The sequence below is a fragment of the Eubalaena glacialis genome, chromosome 4 (genome assembly GCF_028564815.1).
Source record: "Eubalaena glacialis isolate mEubGla1 chromosome 4, mEubGla1.1.hap2.+ XY, whole genome shotgun sequence".
In the NCBI taxonomy this organism is placed as follows: Eukaryota; Metazoa; Chordata; class Mammalia; order Artiodactyla; family Balaenidae; genus Eubalaena; species Eubalaena glacialis.
Window position 1 is genome coordinate 178,840,327 of NC_083719.1, and position 18,573 is coordinate 178,858,899.

The window sequence follows — 18,573 nt, forward strand, 5'->3', positions numbered from 1 at the left end:
GACAGAATGGTGGAATTCACTGCTGCAGAACAGAATAAAGGAAAAAGAACGAAAAGAAATGAAGACAGCCTAAGAGACCTCTGGGACAACATTAAACGCAACAACATTCGCATTATAGGGGTCCCAGAAGGAGGAGGGAGAGAGAAAGGACCAGAGAAAATACTTGAAGAGATTATAGTCGAAAACTTCCCTAACATGGGAAAGGAAATAGCCACCCAAGTCCAGGAAGCGCAGAGAGTCCCATACAGGATAAACCCAGGGAGAAACACGCCAAGACACATAGTAATCAAATTGGCAAAAATTAAAGACAAAGAAAAATTATTGAAAGCAGCAAGGGAAAAATGACAAATAACATACAAGGGAACTCCCATAAGGTTAACAGCTGATTTCTCAGCAGAAACTCTACAGGCCAGAAGGGAGTGGCATGATATACTTAAAGTGATGAAAGGGAAGCACCTACAACCAAGATTACTCTACCTGGCAAGGATCTCATTTAGATTTGATGGAGAAATCAAAAGCTTTACAGACAAGCAAAAGCTAAGAGAATTCAGCACCACCAAACCAGCTCTACAACAAATGCTAAAGGAACTTCTCTAAGTGAGAAACACAAGAGAAGAAAAGGACCTACAAAAACAAACCCAAAACAATTAAGAAAATGGTCATAGGAACATACATATCGATAATTACCTTAAACGTGAATGGATTAAATGCTCCAACCAAAAGACACAGGCTTGCTGAATGGATACAAAAACAAGACCCATATATATGCTGTCTACAAGAGACCCACTTCAGACCTAGGGACACATATAGACTGAAAGTGAGGGGATGGAAAAAGATATTCCATGCAAATGGAAATCAAAAGAAAGCTGGAGTAGCTATACTCATATCAGATAAAATAGACTTTAAAATAAAGAATGTTACAAGAGACAAGGAAGGACACTATATAACGATCAAGGGATCAATCCAAGAAGAAGATATAACAATTATAAATATATATGCACCCAACATAGGAGCACCTCAGTACATAATGCAACTGCTAACAGCTATAAAAGAGGAAATCGACAGTAACACAATAATACTGGGGGACTTTAACACCTGACTTACACCAATGGACAGATCATCCAAAATGAAATTAAATAAGGAAACAGAAGCTTTAAATGACACAATAGACCAGATAAATTTAATTGATATTTGTAGGACATTCCATCCAAAAACAGCAGGTTACACTTTCCTCTCAAGTGTGCACGGAACATTCTCCAGCATAGATCACATCTTGGATCACAAATCAAGCCTCAGTAAATTTAAGAAAATTGAAATCATATCAAGCATCTTTTCTGACCACAACGCTATGAGATTAGAAATGAATTACAGGGAAAAAAACGTAAAAAACACAAACACATGGAGGCTAAACAATACGTTACTAAATAACCAAGAGATCACTGAAGAAATCAAAGAGGAAATCAAAAAATACCTAGAGACAAATGACAATGAAAACACGACGATCCAAAACCTATGGGATGCAGCAAAAGCAGTTCTAAGAGGGAAGTTTATAACTATACAAGCCTACCTAAAGAAACAAGAAAAATCTCAAGTAAACAATCTAACTTTACACTTAAAGGAACTAGAGAGAGAAGAACAAACAAAACCCAAAGTTAGCAGAAGGAAAGAAATCACAAAGATCAGAGCAGAAATAAATGAAATAGAAACAAAGAAAACAATAGCAAAGATCAAAAAAGCTAAAAGCTGGTTCTTTGAGAAGATAAACAAAATTGATAAGCCATTAGCCAGACTCATCAAGAAAAAGAGGGAGAGGACTCAAATCAATAAACTTAGAAATGAAAAAGGAGAAGTTACAACACACACCGCAGAAATACAAAGCATCCTAACAGACTACTACAAGTAACTCTATGCCAATAAAATGGACAACCTGGAAGAAATGGACAAATTCCTAGAAAGGTATAACCTTCCAAGACTGAACCAGGAAGAAACAGAAAATATGAACAGACTAATCACAAGTAATGAAATTGAAACTGTGATTAAAAATCTTCCAACAAACAAAAGTCCAGGACCGGATGGCTTCACAGGTGAATTCTATCAAACATTTAGAGAAGAGCTAACACCCACCCTTCTCAAATTCTTCCAAAAAATTGCAGAGGAAGGAACACTCCCAAACTCATTCTATGAGGCCACCATCACCCTGATACCAAAACCAGACAAAGATACTACAAAAAAAGAAAATTACAGACCAATATCACTGATGAATATAGATGCAAAAATCCTCAACAAGATACTAGCAAACAGAATCCAACAACACATTAAAAGGATCATACACCACGATCAAATGGGATTTATTGCAGGGATGCAAGGATTCTTCAATATACGCAAATCAATCAATGTGATACACCATATTAACAAATTGAAGAATAAAAACCATATGATCATCTCAATAGATGCAGAAAAAGCTTTTGACAAAATTCAACACCCATTTATGATAAAAACTCTCCAGAAAGTGGGCATAGAGGGAACCTACCTCAACATAATAAAGGCCATATACGACAAACCCACAGCAAACATCATTCTCAGTGGTGAAAAACTGAAAGCATTTCCTCTAAGATCAGGAACGAGACAAGGATGTCCATTCTCACCACTATTATTCAACATAGTTTTGGAAGTCCTAGCCACAGCAATCAGAGAAGAAAAAGAAATAAAAGGAATACAAATTGGAAAAGGAGAAGTAAAACTGTCACTGTTTGCAGATGACATGATACTATACATAGAGAATCCTAAAAATGCCACCAGAAAACTACTAGAGCTAATCAATGAATTTGGTAAGGTTGCAGGATAGAAAATTAATGCACAGAAATCTCTTGCATTCCTATACACTAATGATGAAAAATCTGAAAGAGAAATTATGGAAACACTCCCATTTACCATTGCAACAAAAAGAATAAAATACCTAGGAATAAACCTACCTAGGGAGACAAAAGACCTGTATGCAGAAAACTATAAGACACTGATGAAAGAAATTAAAGATGATACCAACAGATGGAGAGATATACCATGTTCTTGGATTGGAAGAATCAATATTGTGAAAATGACTATACTACCCAAAGCAATCTACAGATTCAATGCAATCCCTATCAAATTACCAATGGCATTTTTTACGGAACTAGAACGAATCATCTTAAAATTTGTATGGAGACACAAAAGACCCCGAATAGCCAAAGCAGTCTTGAGGGAAAAAACGGAGCTGGAGGAATCAGACTCCCTGACTTCAGACTATACTACAAAGCTACAGTAATCAAGACAATATGGTACTGGCACAAAAACAGAAACATAGATCAATGGAACAAGATAGAAAGCCCAGAGGTAAACCCACGCACCTATGGTCAACTAATCTATGACAAAGGAGGCAAAGATATACAATGGAGAAAAGACAGTCTCTTCAATAAATGGTGCTGGGAAAACTGGACAGCTACATGTAAAAGAATGAAATTAGAATACTCCCTAACACCATACACAAAAATAAACTCAAAATGGATTCGAGACCTAAATGTAAGACTGGACACTATAAAACTCTTAGAGGAAAACATAGGAAGAACACTCTTTGACATAAATCACAGCAAGATCTTTTTTGATCCACCTCCTAGAGTAATGGAAATAAAAACAAAAATAAACCAATGGGACCTAATGAAACTTCAAAGCTTTTGCACAGCAAAGGAAACCATAAACAAGACGAAAAGACAACCCTCAGAATGGGAGAAAATATTTGCAAATGAATCAACGGACAAAGGATTAATCTCCAAAATATAGAAACAGCTCATTCAGCTCAATATTAAAGAAACAAACAACCCAATCCAAAAATGGGCAGAAGACCTAAATAGACATTTCTCCAAAGAAGACATACAGATGGCCACGAAGCACATGAAAAGATGCTCAACATCACTAATTATTAGAGAAATGCAAATCAAAACTACAATGAGGTATCACCTCACACCAGTTAGAATGGGCATCATCAGAAAATCTACAAACAGCAAATGCTGGAGAGGGTGTGGAGAAAAGGGAACCCTCTTGCACTGTTGGTGAGAATGTAAATTGGTACAGCCACTATGGAGAACAATATGGAGGTTCCTTAAAAAACTAAAAATAGAATTACCATATGATCCAGCAATCCCACTACTGGGCATATACCCTGAGAAAACCATAATTCAAAAAGACACATGCACCCCAATGTTCATTGCAGCACTATATACAATAGCCAAGTCATGGAAGCAACCTAAATGCCCATCGACAGACGAATGGATAAAGAAGAAGTGGTACATATATACAATGGAATATTACTCAGCCATAAAAAGGAACGAAATTGAGTCATTTGTTGAGACGTGGATGGATCTAGAGACTGTCATACAGAGTGAAGTAAGTCAGAAAGAGAAAAACAAATATCGAATATTAACGCATGTATGTGGAACCTAGAAAAATGGTACAGATGAACCGGTTTGCAGGGCAGAAGTTGAGACACAGATGTAGAGAACAAACGTATAGACACCAAGGGGGGAAAACCGTGGTGAGGTGGGGATGGTGGTGTGCTGAATTGGGCGATTGGGATTGACATGTATACACTGATGTGTATAAAATTGATGACTGATTAAAAAAGAAAAAAGAAAAAAAAATAATGTGAAGGTAATTCTAAAACAACAACAAAAAACAAAAACTGAGGTTTGGGACTTCCCTGGTGGCGCAGTGATTCAGACTCCGCACTCTTAATGCAGGGGGCCCAGTCAGGGAACTAAATCCCACATGCATGCCACAACTACAAGTTCACACGATGCAGCTAAGGAGCCCACCTGCCACAACTAAGACCCAGCACAACCAAATAAATAAATAAATATTTTTTTAAAAAACCCTGAGGTTTGAGAAATGCTGCCCTAAATAAAGAAAATGCAAAAGTTGACCATCCTTTATCAAAGACATGTCTTTATCCACACAGCAATAATTAAAGAGAATCAAGTTTATTTTTTCAAAATTTAAAAAAAACAAAAAAAGAAACATACATTTTAAAAAGCGAATATTAGTCTAAAAGCTACTGTTATTGTAACATTAGTTTGTAACTCTATATTTTGTTTTTTACATAACTTAAGAGGCTAATGTATTTTTTTATATAAATTTATTTATTTATTTATTTATTTATTTATTTATTTATTTATTTATTTATTTATTTATTTTTGGCTGCATTGGGTCTTTGTTGCCGCACGGGCTTTCTCTAGTTGCGGAGAGCAGGGGCTACTCTTCGTTGTGGTGCATGGGCTTCTCACTGCAGTGGCTTATTTTGTTGCAGAGCAGGGGCTCTAGGCACGTGGGCTTCAGTAGTTGTGGCGGGCAGGTTCAGTAGTTGTGGCTCCTGGGCTCTAGAGCGCAGTAGTTGTGGCGCACGGGCTTTGTTGCTCCGAGGCATGTGGGATCTTCCCGGACCAAGGCTCAAACCCATGTCCCCTGCATTGGCAGGCGGATTCTTAACCACTGCGCCACCAAGGAAGTCCGAAGAGGTTAACGCATTTTTTAATTATTAATTTATATTTTTGACATACAATGTATAAAGATGTAATTTTGTGACATCTACAACTGAAAGGGGTGGGGAATGAAGCTGTAAAAAAGCAGAGTTTTGTATGTTATTGAAATCAAGCTGGCATAAATTCAGATTAGAGTGTTATAACTTCAGGATGATAAATGTAACCCCCATGGCAACCAAAAAGAAAATAGCTATAAAATATGTACAAAAGGGAATAAGAAAGAAACTTAAACATCATACTACAAAAAAAAATCAACTAAACACCAAGAATACAGTAAGGCAGGAAATGAGGGATAAAAAACATGATAAGGCATATAGAGGACAAATAGCAATGTGACAGAAGTCCCTCCTTATTTAAAGTAAAATGTTTACTTTAAATGTGCATAGATTCAATCCTCCAATCAAAAGACAGATTTTGGACTTTGAATTTTGAAAATATTAGGGTTTCCCTATCATTTATTAATTAAAAGTACCAGACATTAAACCATCATGAGCTGGATGCTGAAACCCACGCTTAAAATAAAGGAGTCAAAACATCAGACAGTCATTAATTCAAACACCTTTAATCCACTCGTAAAAGCTGTAGCATTTTCCATCAGAGAAAATGGACATGTTTGGAAAATAAGGCAAGATGAATGAGGATAACAAATGAGTAAATGATCCTGTTTCTTTTGAAAATAAAACACACACACACTCACACACACTAATATCAGAGGACACTTCGCCATATCCAAAGGATAAAATACCACACTGTAAGATGCACTTCTCCTCACTCCTCACATTAACTGCCCCAGGAATAATGTTATGTTTATTTGTTCCCAGAGAGGTATTTAGAGAAAAGACAGTGTATCCAACTATGTCGAGGGGGGATGTTTATTTACGGCTTTTGTATATGTCTACAGATTGCAGCAATTAAATAGTTGACTATTGTGTTGATTTAAATGTTTATAAAAGATTTCAGACAAAAATAAACGTTCACATTACCATGATGGGAAAAAAAGTCAGGAATGATCATTCCTGTAAGAAATTATCAAACAAATCCAGGGAAGAGGTAAGAAACCTGTAGGTATAGAGCTGGAGGTAAGCTCTGAGAAACCACATTTTGGTGGGGAATTTGGGGACTGCAAAAGGCACATGCACCAAAATTAGTGTGTAGCAGTTCAAACACAAGGTAGAGAACATATGGTTTGGGTTCTTCACAGTGGCTCTATGACAGCATCAGGGGTTTTTGCATTAGGATGTTTCTTTTTGGTCTTTAAACACACACACACACACACACACACACACACACACAAATTCCTTCACCACGCCTCAGTCACAAAGATATTCTCCTACGTCTGCTACTAAATTTATATTTTTACTTTTCAACATTTCAGCATGAGTTAATTTTAATGTATGGTGTGAGGTAGGGAGTCTCAGTTCATCTTTTTTACCAGTCCATATACAACTGTACCCAGCACCATGTGGAACAGACTTCCTTTCTTTTTTTTTAATATTTATTTATTTATTTTTGGCTGCATCAGGTCTTAGTTGCAGCACACGGGATCTTTCACTGCAGCCTGTAGGCTCTTCATTGCCATTCACAGGCTTCTCTCTAGTTGCGGTGCATGGGCTGAGTTGGCATGTGGGATCTTAGTTCCCTGACCAGGGATCAAACCCACGTCCCCTGCATTGGAAGGCGGATTCTCAACCACTGGGCCACCAGGGAAGTCCCTCCCCATGGAATTTTCTTGGGCCATTTGTTGAAAATCAATTGACCATAAATGTAGGGGATTATTTCTAGACTCTCAATTCTGTCCCATTGATCCATATATCTAAACTTATGCCAGTACCACACTGTCCTGGTTATTGTAGCTTTGTAGTACTTTTTAAAATGTACTACAGTTAACTTGTTCCTGTTCTAGATCCCATTCATCTTCTCTGAAACCCAGTGGCTCTCCTCTTCCCTACTACTCTATCCAATTGGGACCCTGCTCTTCCATCTTACATAACTCCTCCCACTCTGGTCTTCCATCTCCCATACCACAGGACCCCGCTATTCCTCCTTCTGGAGCCCTAGCCTTTGTCTCTCTGGAAACCTACTCTCTGCTTCAACATTCTGCCTCCTCACTCTTATTTCCAGGATCTCCTTTACCCCCAGGATGCTTGGTCTCCTCTTCCTGAACCGATTCCTCTTCTGTGGGCAGAACTCTATCCTAGTTTCATCTCCTTGCAGTGTTCCTTATTTTCACAGAGCCCTCACTGGGATGGGCATGACAAGCACTGGCCCCAGGTGTGCATGGCTCACAAACATCTCTGGGGAGACCTTTGCCTCAACTCCTACTTCCTTTCTCTTACCTGTCACCTGGTATCCTGGGGCTAACTCAGGGATAGCCATGAGAGTTTAGGAGAGGGGACCTTTTACCAGGGAAAGGAAAGGGGCTAAAAAGATCAGATGGATGCTCTTCTTACAAAAAACAGTGCACATACGAGTTTTTACTGAATTGAGCAGGTCATTTGTAACACAAATTTTCAGCAGCACCTGAAAATCTGTGCTTTACCACCTCCTCGGGGGGTTGTATCCTTCAAGCAGAGTGGGAATCACTTATTAAGCTACTGTCTCTCAGCTTCAATCTCACCCCTACAGATTTTTGTGTGTGTTGCTGGAACTGGGTCTCAGCAAACCATGTTTCTGCCTTGGCGCAGGCTCCCTTTTAGAGGCTACCAATAGAGGGTGATAGAGAGCCTGAAAGGCTGTAGGCGGGAGAAGGGACTTGATTCTTCCAGTTTCTGGTCAAACCAGCTTCTTCACCCTGGCAGAGGCACGTCCTCCTAGCATCAGCTGCTAACTCCAGCTGGTAGTTTTCTCATCACTCGCAGAACCAGCCTCGTTGAGGCTCCTCAGAGAAACAAGCACCAGTCAAGCTGCACCCCTCTCTCCCTCTCTCAGGATTCTGTGTTCCAACCCCACAGGACCCATCTTCCACGTTTCTAAAATTGAAACTATATATAGATAGACAGATATAAGATACTACTACTATACTATACATAAGATTGGTAACCAACAAGGACCTACTGTATAGTGCAAGGAACTCTACTCAATACTTTGTGATAGCCTATATGAGAAAAGAATCTAAAAAAGAATGGATATATGTATATGTATAACAGAATAAATTTGCTGTACACCTGAAACTAACACAACATTGTAAATCAACTATACTCCAATAAAACTAAAATTTTTTTTAAAACTGGCCAATAATTTTTATATCAAATCCCTTTTTTTTTTTTTTTTTGGCTGCATTGGGTCTTCGTTGCAGTGCATGGGCTTCTCATTGCGGTTGCTTCTCTTGTTGCAGAGCATAGGCTCTAGGCCCACGGGCTTCAGTAGTTGCAGCACTCGGGCTCAGTAGTTGTGGTGCACGGGCTTAGTTCCTCCATGGCATATGGGATCTTCCCAGACCAGGGATCAAACCCATGTCCCCTGCATTGGCAGGAAGATTCTTAACCACTGCGCCACCAGGGAAGTCTAAATCCTCCTCATTAATATAACAAAGATGGCTTGTCTCTTCTGACTGGACTGTAGATGCTATAACACCATCCTCAGATAAACAACAAGGTCCTACTATATAGCACAGGGAACTATATTCAATATCCTGTGATAAACCACAATGGAAGAGAATATGAAAAAGAATGTGTGTGTGTGTGTGTGTGTGTGTGTGTGTGTGTGTGTATAGCTGAATCACTTTGCTGTACACCAGAAATTAACACAACATTGTAAATCAACTATATTTGAATAAAATAATTTTTTTTTACAAAGCCCATCCTCCAACTCCCTTAAGTCTAGACATTTTTTGCCAGCTTTAGATGCCAAGGGAGTTTGAATTCAGACAGACCTCAACTCTACTGGACCAGTCTCTTGATGGGGTCTTTGATCCCTTGTGTTGGCCAGTTCTGTCTCTGAGAGATATCTTCCCTCTCTACTGTGGCCTCTGCCTTTCTTCCCTTTGGGCTGTGACAGTAGCCCGTTGCCCAATTTTAGCAACCTGGCCCTTGAACAGTAGGGAGCAAAGCAGACCTTACCCACTAACTGTTGTGTAAGTCTGTTCTAACCTGTTTGGGAGATGCTTGGAGGACAGGTGCAAGGCGCTTGTCTCTCTTGAGCCTAACTCAGCTCTCAGGTAGGAAAAGCAGCAGGCACTGCTCATAAAGCTGCACAGCAGACTAGAGACCCACAAATATCTGGGACAAGAGATTATGGAGTTTAGACATACCATAGACTGCCCAAATTCTGGAGGAGACGCTGGAGTGAGATTCTTTGAGATATTGGGACATTCAAAGCAGATGTGTAGGGAATTCCTTGGCCGTCCAGTAGTTAGGACTCCCACGCTTCCACGGCAGGGGGCCCGGGTTCGATCCCTGGTCCTGGTCGTGGAACTAAGATCCCGCAAGCCGAGGGGCAGGCCAAAGGAAAAGAAAAAAGCAGCTGTGTAGAAAATGATGTCAGGGATGATGGTGGAGAAGGAAGCACCAGGTACCTGATTCCCCATGTAGACAACAATTGTACTGCCACAAACTCTCTGAAGTTAACTCTTTTGAAACGATGGAGCCTTATTTGAATTCATGGCTTCCATGGGAAATCTTGGCTACTCCACTGCAGCAATTTCAGTCAATTTCAGCCTTTAGTGCAAGAGTGACTACCCATCCCCCACCACTCAGCCCATGGCAGACAGCTTTGGAGACAGTGGCACCTATGCCAGGTGTGGCTTGCTAGACCCAGGGTGGGACAAAAAGACCTTGTCCTCCAATTATCTGAGTTCTATGTTCTGATGGCTGATTACTGCTTTTGATCACTGAGGTGCAGACACTGAGGCTGGCTAGCATTGTTTCAACCCCTACCAGCCGAAGTGGCTTCCAGGAGATTTTAAGGAACAGTATCTGTGTTTTTTGTTTGTTTCTTTCATTTTCCCTTTTCCACCTTTTTGATTTAAGGATTACAATACTCACAGGCAACCAGATATATGGCGGAATTTAGAAAGTGACTGCAGATACCCAAGGAAAAATTAAGAGGTACAAACTATTATGTATAAAATATACTACAAGGTGGGAGTTTCCTGGTGGCCTAGTGGTTAGGATTCTGGGCTTTCACTGCTATGGCCCAGGTTCAATCCCTGGTTGGGGAACTGAGATCCCGCAAGCCACGCAGCACAGCCAAAAAATAATAATAAATAAATAAAATAAAATATACTACAAAGACACATTGTACAACAGAGGGGACATAGCCAATATTTTATAATAACTATAAATGGAATATAACCTTTAAAAAATGTGAATCACTATACTGTACACCCATAACTTACATAATGTTGTACATCAACTATACTTCAATTTTAAAATATTTTTTTAAATTTAAGTGAGCCAATAGAATCCAAAATTTAAAACAGAATACCATTAACAATTGCAACAAAGAAGATTAAATACTTAGGTGTAAATCTAACAAAACATGTACAGGATATGTATCCTGAAAATTACACAATGCTGACGAAATCAAAGATCTAAATAAATGAAGAGACATACCATGTCCATGGATTAGAAGACTCAACATAGTAAACATGACAATTCTCCCCTTGATAGATAAGTTTAAAGTAATTTCTGTCAAAATTCCAGCAAGATTTTGCATAGACATAGACAAACTTGTTCTAAGATTTATATGGAATGGCACAGGTCACAGAATAGCTGAAAACAATTTTGGAAAAAGTATAAAATGGAAGGGATCACTCTGCCCAATGTTGAGGCTTACTGTACAGCTACAGAAATCAAGATATGGTGGTACTGGTAAAAGGATAGATACCTAAAACAATGGAGTAGAATAGGGAACCCAGAAATAGACCCACAAAAATATGCCCAACTGATTTTTTTTTAAGACGCAATAACAGTCAATGGAGAAAGGATAGACATTTCCCATTTCTGAGACGCAGGCTGCTCATCAGATTATCCTGCAAACATCTGAATCCCCGTGTAGCTCACTCATCCCTCCCCCTGGGAGCTTCTGCGGGGGCGAGGTGGAGCAGACCTTGGCTGGATCCATTGCCCGACCCTCCACACCCAGCACAAGGGGGCCTTTGCGCACCAAAAACGAAAGACGGTTTGCAGGACGTTGCTGCAGTTCAGGATTTGCCCACGCGGAAGCAGCAGTGGACAGGTCAAGAGTCTGAGAAAGGCGCCCGGCATTCTGGCCCCTGCTGGGGGTCCCGGGGAGCTTCCGACGTCAAGATTTTAAGACTTTGTTTACCGGGTTTGGGGGAAACCAACAGGATCCGGTTTTTCCCACCGGCAGCACCCACCAAGTAGCTGTGGCCCATAGCCCAACAGCTGGTGGAAATTATGCAAAACCTGTTGATTAGTCCCACCTCTGCTCAGAATTCTCCGCTGCGCCCACCTCCCTGGGGATAAAAACCCTCTTCCCTGCAGCCCCGAAAGCACTCGCACGCACCCCTCACCTCCCTGCCTTCGTTTCCTCCCACTTTTCCCCTCCCTCCCTCTGCTCCAGCCACACTGGTCTTTGCGTTCCTCAAATCAAACAAACTCACGACGGTGTCTGCATTTGGGGCAGCTTTGGTGCCTAGAAAAATCCATCTTTGTGGTTACTTTGCAAGTACACAGTCAATTTAAATTATACCTTTAAAAACAGAGTTTCTCTCAGGTCTTCAGTTCCAATTACAGCTATTATGTTACTTATGCACCTGGCAAAGTGGACCATCACTTTCAGAGAGGTCATTGGATACATATTTGGGTCCATTTAGAAATGTAGTGGGTTGAAATCTCTTAAATATTGCAGATGGCATTTATAAAAGTGGTGTATTTGATTCTTTAATCTTAAATCCCTCCACCAAGCAAACGCTTCTGAAGTCCTTAGCGTTGTTACAAATCTAAAAATTAAACATATAAATAGGAGTTTGAAATATGTTCTTTTAAACATTCCGATACTGCTTCTTAATTCAGCCAAATTATCATATGACTTTTCAACTTAAAGTTAGCAGCCCAGGGCTTCCCTGGTGGCGCAGTGGTTAAGAATCTGCCTGCCAATGCAGGGGACACGGGTTCGAGCCCTGGTCCCAGGAGATCCCACATGCCACGGAGCAACTAAGCCCCTACGCCACAACTACTGGGCCTGCGCTCTGAAACCCGCGAGGCACATTACTGAGCCCGCGTGCCACAACTACTGAAGCCCGCACGCCTAGAGACAGTGCTCCGCAACAAAGAGAAGCCACCGCAATGAGAAGCCCGCGTACCTCAATGAAGAGTAGCCCCCGCTCGCGGCAACTAGAGAAAGCCTGCGCGCAGCAACGAAGACCCAACGCAGCCAAAAATTAAAAATAAATAAATTAAGAAAGAAAAAAAAGTTACCATCCTGAAATCAATTAACCAGCTCTGGAAGGAGACACAAAAATCTGGTAACTCTTGTTCCCTCCAAAGCGGAAGACCAGAATGGGAAGGAGACTTCTCACTGTAAACTATTTAGGATTTTTTGAATTGAAATTACAAGCGGGAGAGGACTTCAACTTTATCTCTACTGGGTTTTTTTTCTTTCATAAAAAGGAAAATGTATATCTGAAGCAATTACAACATTTGCTTCTTCATGTGATGGTACAGGAGTGTTTTAGGATTATCTTCTATGCTTTTCCCATTTTTTTTTTTCAACTTTGGTAAAATACAAATAACATAAAATTTACTATCGTCACCATTTTTCAGTGTACAGTTCAGTGGCATTAAATACATTCACATTGTTGTGTAACCATCACCACCATCCATCTCCAGAACTCTTTCATCTTGCAAAACTGAAACTGTCTTCATTAAACATTACCCCATTCCCCCTCCCCCAGCCCCTGGCACCCACCATCCTACTTTCTGTCCCTATGAATCTGACCACCCTAGGGACCTTGTAGAAGTGGAATCATACAGACCTTTGCTGGCTGGCTTATTTCACTGAGTATAATAATGTCTTCAAGGTTCATCCATTTGGAGCAGGTGTCAGAATCTTGTCTATGTTTTTCAAATTACAGTTAAATTAAAATACAAAAGCACGTTAAAAAAAATACAAAAGCACATGCACATGATTAAAACAAATGAGACCTTTTGCAGGGCATGAAGTCTTAGCTTTCTCTCTGGGCATCCCCACGATTCTGAATACTGAATACGCTCCTCTCCCTCTAATCACCCACAGGTGAATGGAGCTCTCATCTGCTGATTTTCTGAAGCAGTGGATCAGGATTTAGCTCACAGCTGCCATTTCCTTCCACCTGCCTTCCACACCAGTGTAGATCCCATGCTTAGGTTCCTCTGTTGGCCATCTTTGAAATTTTTCAGCAATAAACTTACCTCTTTATTTCTTCTTCCGCCAAGAGTAATTCTTTTCACTGTTCCAACTGGGTAATATTATAAGTGAGTGTTTTCAAGGCACTTTTTAGATTTCTTTTTAATATTTATTTATTCATTTATTTTGGCTGCGTCGGGTCTTAGTTGCGGCACACGGGATCTTCGCTGAGGCATGCAGGATCTTTAGTTGCAGCATGTATACTCTTAGTTGCAGCATGCAGACTTCTTACTTGTGGCACGCATGCGGGATCTAGTTCCCCGTCCAGGGATCGAACCCGGGCCCCCTGCATTGGGAGCATGGGAGTCTTACCCACTGGGCCACCAGGGAAGTCCCTCAAGGCACTCCTTACATGCCAGGCACTCCTCAGTATTTCTACACGAATTCACGTGTTCAATACCCACGACAACCACAGTCAGATCTCAGACAGGCACCCTTACTCTTCCCATTTTAGAGATGAGAAGCTGAAGCCCAGAAAGGTTAAGACACTCACTCCAGGTCACAGAGCTTTGCAAGTAGCAGAACCAGAGCTGCCTCCATTTACTTCTATTTTTTGTTTTGAATCTCACGGGGGTTGAGTAAGTTATTTCTTTCATGACTGTAGCTGAGGTTTATCAGAACTTGCCCAGTGTACACTTAAGGCTTGTACATATCATTGTATGTAAATTTCACATCAGAGAAAAGAACTGTAAACAAATATCGAATTCTAGTTAATGGTATGAGCACTGAAGCCTTGGCAGGGAAGTGTGCAGATGTCCGCAACATATTAAAATAGGTAAAGAGTAAGATGGATGAGTGAATGGATGGATAGATATTAAAGCAAATATATGCAAATCTTAATTGCAGTATCTAGGAGCAAGTGTGTGGGTGTTCGCTGGACAATTCTTTCAACTTTGCTGTGTGTTCGAAATATTTCAGAATAAGATACTGGGACCTCTGTCCCGTGATCTCCACAGGGAAACCTGTCTTCTCCCACCCAGACAAGCAAGAGGCCCCTCAAATTCAATGTACTCACGCTCAGGTTTGTCCACTTCCCCAATAATGGTTCCTCTCCCTGAGTTTCTTCCTTGGGTCTTCCTTGGGTCTTCCCAGACCTGAAAGCTGGAAGTTGCCAGAGATTCCTCCCTCTAACCACTGGGTCCCAAGATTTATCTTAGGGTGACCAACTATCCTTCTGGTTTACCCAAGACTGAGAGGGTTCCTGGGATGTGGGACTTTCTATGCTAAAATCAGGAAAGTCCCCGGCAAACTGGGATGAGTTGGTCCCCCAACTTCTTATTTCTGCCTCTTAAACATGTTCAGTTTATCCAAATTGCCACTGCCCTAGTCTACAATAATAATACACATAATAGTGATGATAATAATAACAAGCAGTGGCAGCTAGCTTATAGGGGGTGCTGGCTATGAACAAGGTCCTCTTCTGCATGTTCCATCTGTGGCAGGACTTTTGGTGCACACGACACTCTGTACTGAATAACTGTAACGTCACCCATGTTAAAGATGAAGAAATAAGGCACAGAGAGGTAAAGCCCCTAGCCCACAGTCACACAGCTAAATAACAACAGAGGAGCTGGAATTTGAACTCAGGCAGATGGCTGCAGAGCCCCCTGGCTCAACCACCTTTAAACAGCCATCCTGGAGGGCTGACCCGACCATACCAGCCACTTGGAGTGGGGGGGGCGGTGTCCCCCTCAATGTAGGCTCAGCCTCTATCAACAATCATCCGTGCCTTCATCAGAATGGTTATTTAGGTAAATACTGTTTTCCTGATTACAAAATCTTTACTAGCTTTTAATTTTTAAAGATGAATTCAGTAAAGTAGAAGTTAATAATTTCCCAGGGCAACCATCCCCGGAAGATACCATTCTTAAGTTTGTTCCTGTGGGTGCCAGAATTATTTCTTCTTGGTGAGTAGCAACCAAAAGCACTTGTAGTTTTGTATCAAGATATAGTGTGATAGATAGATAGATTGATAGATAAAAATTAATGGATGGATAGATAGAGATACAGATAGATGGATAGATAGAGATAAATGGATAGATATACAGATAGGTAGATAGACAGACAGACAGATAAAAATAAATGGATAGAGATACAGATAAATAGATGGATCGATGTAGTTAAATGGATATACAGATAGATATAAATAGATATAGAAATGAGACTCCCCTGGCGGTCCAGTGGTTAAGACTCTGCACTTCCACTGCAGGTGGCGTGGGGTCGATCCCTGGTCTGGAAACTAAGATCCCCACATGCCGTGCAGCCAAAATAATAATAATAATAATAGAGAGACAGACGATATAGATCTGTCTGTGACTTGCTTTTTTCCAGACTGATCTTGTAAAAATACAGCTTGGACCCTATCCTCCAAACCTGTCAACCTCCAGATCGAGTCCACACTCCGTAGCTCCAGGCCATTAGCTCCTGATCCCCACCTCCTGATGCCTCCCACCTCAGGCTCTCCTCACGGCATGTACCAATCTGCTGCACACCTCCCTTCACTGACCGTGCTTGTCAGAAGTAATGCTAACCGCCTGCCCCCCTTCTGACCCCATCGAGTGGACATTTGTTGTCCACCCAGACCTGCTTTCGTGGGAATTCCTTGGGGGGGAGGGCGGGGACTTGACAACAGTAGAGACAGGGGAGTAAGTGTTGGGTGTGTATGCTAACTGAGTCAGGGTGTCAGGATAGTCTGAGGAAGTGGCATTGAAGCCAAGTGCTCAAGGATAAGAAGGTGGGGGAGAGTGGGCCAGTGGAGGGCACAGCAAGTGCAAAGGCCCTGAGGTCAGAATACACTGTCCTTAGTGTGACTTGTGCGCAGTGGCGCCAACACAAAGGAGATGCAGACATTGACATATCTCCAAGAGTCCTGGACAGATTATCAAAGACAACAACAACATTTGGGACTTCCCTGGTGGTCCAGTGGTTAAGACTCCCTGCTTCCAATACAGGGGGCACAGGTTCAATCCCTGGTGGGGGCACTACGATCCCACATGCCACGCAGCTTGGCCAAAAAACAAAGAAAACAACAACAACAAAACAACAACGTTTAGATCTGAAGCAAGCTGTAAAGGAGTTAGTGGTATCCACTCAAGGGATGAAGCCGGGAGGGTGGGGGAAGAGTGTATCGTGCAAGTGAGTCCCTTCATTCCATCCTTCCCCAGATAATTCCTGAGCAGCTGCCTTTGTGGGCCCCAGATTCTAAATGCCAGAGAAACAGCAGCAAACACCACCGACTGCAGACACTTCTTGTCGCCTCAGACCTCGTTCGGGTGGGGAGACAGACTGAAAACAAGATAAGCAGAGTTTGGTTCATCAGGCAGTGAGAAGGGCTACTGAGAAAACTACAGCATGTTAAGAGGGAGTCAGGATGGGGGTGGGAGGGATGCTTTTTAGATAAATTAAAGGAACTGAAATACAGTGGGAGGGAGCCACGGGGGTAGCTGGAGAAGGAAGAGCCTTCTAGGAAAATGGAACAGCAAGTGCCAAGGCCCTGAAGTCAGAGCGAGGGCTCCTATTCCAGGAAGGGTGAGAAGGCCAGAGGAGTGGTGAGAGCTGGGGCAGAGAGGGGAGGGGAGGGCAGGGAGGAACTCAGCCATGGGATTGACGTTGGTGTTGGGAAGCAAGGCAGGAGTGGAGGGGGAGGGAGGCTCAGAGCCAAATCCAGATCCACCTCCACAGAAAATCAGCAGAAGCAGGCTCCCCTGGGTGAATGGAGGGAAAAGAGTTTACTCAGAACCCCAGAGGTGACCAGAGAGATATAGCCAAGGAGTCACAAGTTTCATTACCCACTCCGCAAGAAGTCTGATTTCTTTTCACATGCATGTGCTTTTGTACTTTTTAATTTAAAAGATATAGAAAATGTTAACATTTGACAAACTTAAAAAATGGTATCAGTAGGGAATTCCCTGGTGGTCTAGTGGTTAAGACTCCACGCTTCCACTGCAGCGGGCATGGCTTTGATCCCTGGTCGGGGAACAAAGATCCCTGCATGATGCACAGCATGGCCAAAAAAAAAAAAAATGGTGTCAATAGCATCCCATTTTTCAGAAGACACATGTAGGCATAGAAAAATTAATGGAAAAAAAGTACTGAATAGTCACTCTCTAGGCAGACGAGTGTAATCATTTTCCTTGTGCTTTTCAGTATTTTCCAACGTTTCTTTAAAGACCAGGTAATACGATATGATAATAAATATTATAATTTTGTGTGATCTCAAAAAAATACAGAAAGCGTAGAAGATAATCCCTCAAACACTCCCAGACCTGCCACATGAAGAAGCAAATGTTAACATTTGGTCCTAATTGCTTCAGATAATTTTTTTTTTTCCTTTTCTGTGAAAGGAAACAGTAGGGATAAAGTTGAAGCCCCCTTCCTGACACTCCCTTGTCCCTGAGCCCCAGTTCCATTCCTCTTCCTGTCTCCCCAGAAAACAATCACTGCCCTGGACCTGTGATGAGGCATTTGTTTCCCATGTTTACATTCAGACCACAGATATGTTAGGAGGAAGTGTGCATTTATTCTGCTGGCAAAATAACAGTGCTTTTCAAGCAAAAATCCAAACAATACATAAAGTATAAAATGGAAAGAGAATGCCCCACCCCACCCACAAAGAATGGAAAGTAATTAACAGCTAGAATACAAATTTCGCCAGCAC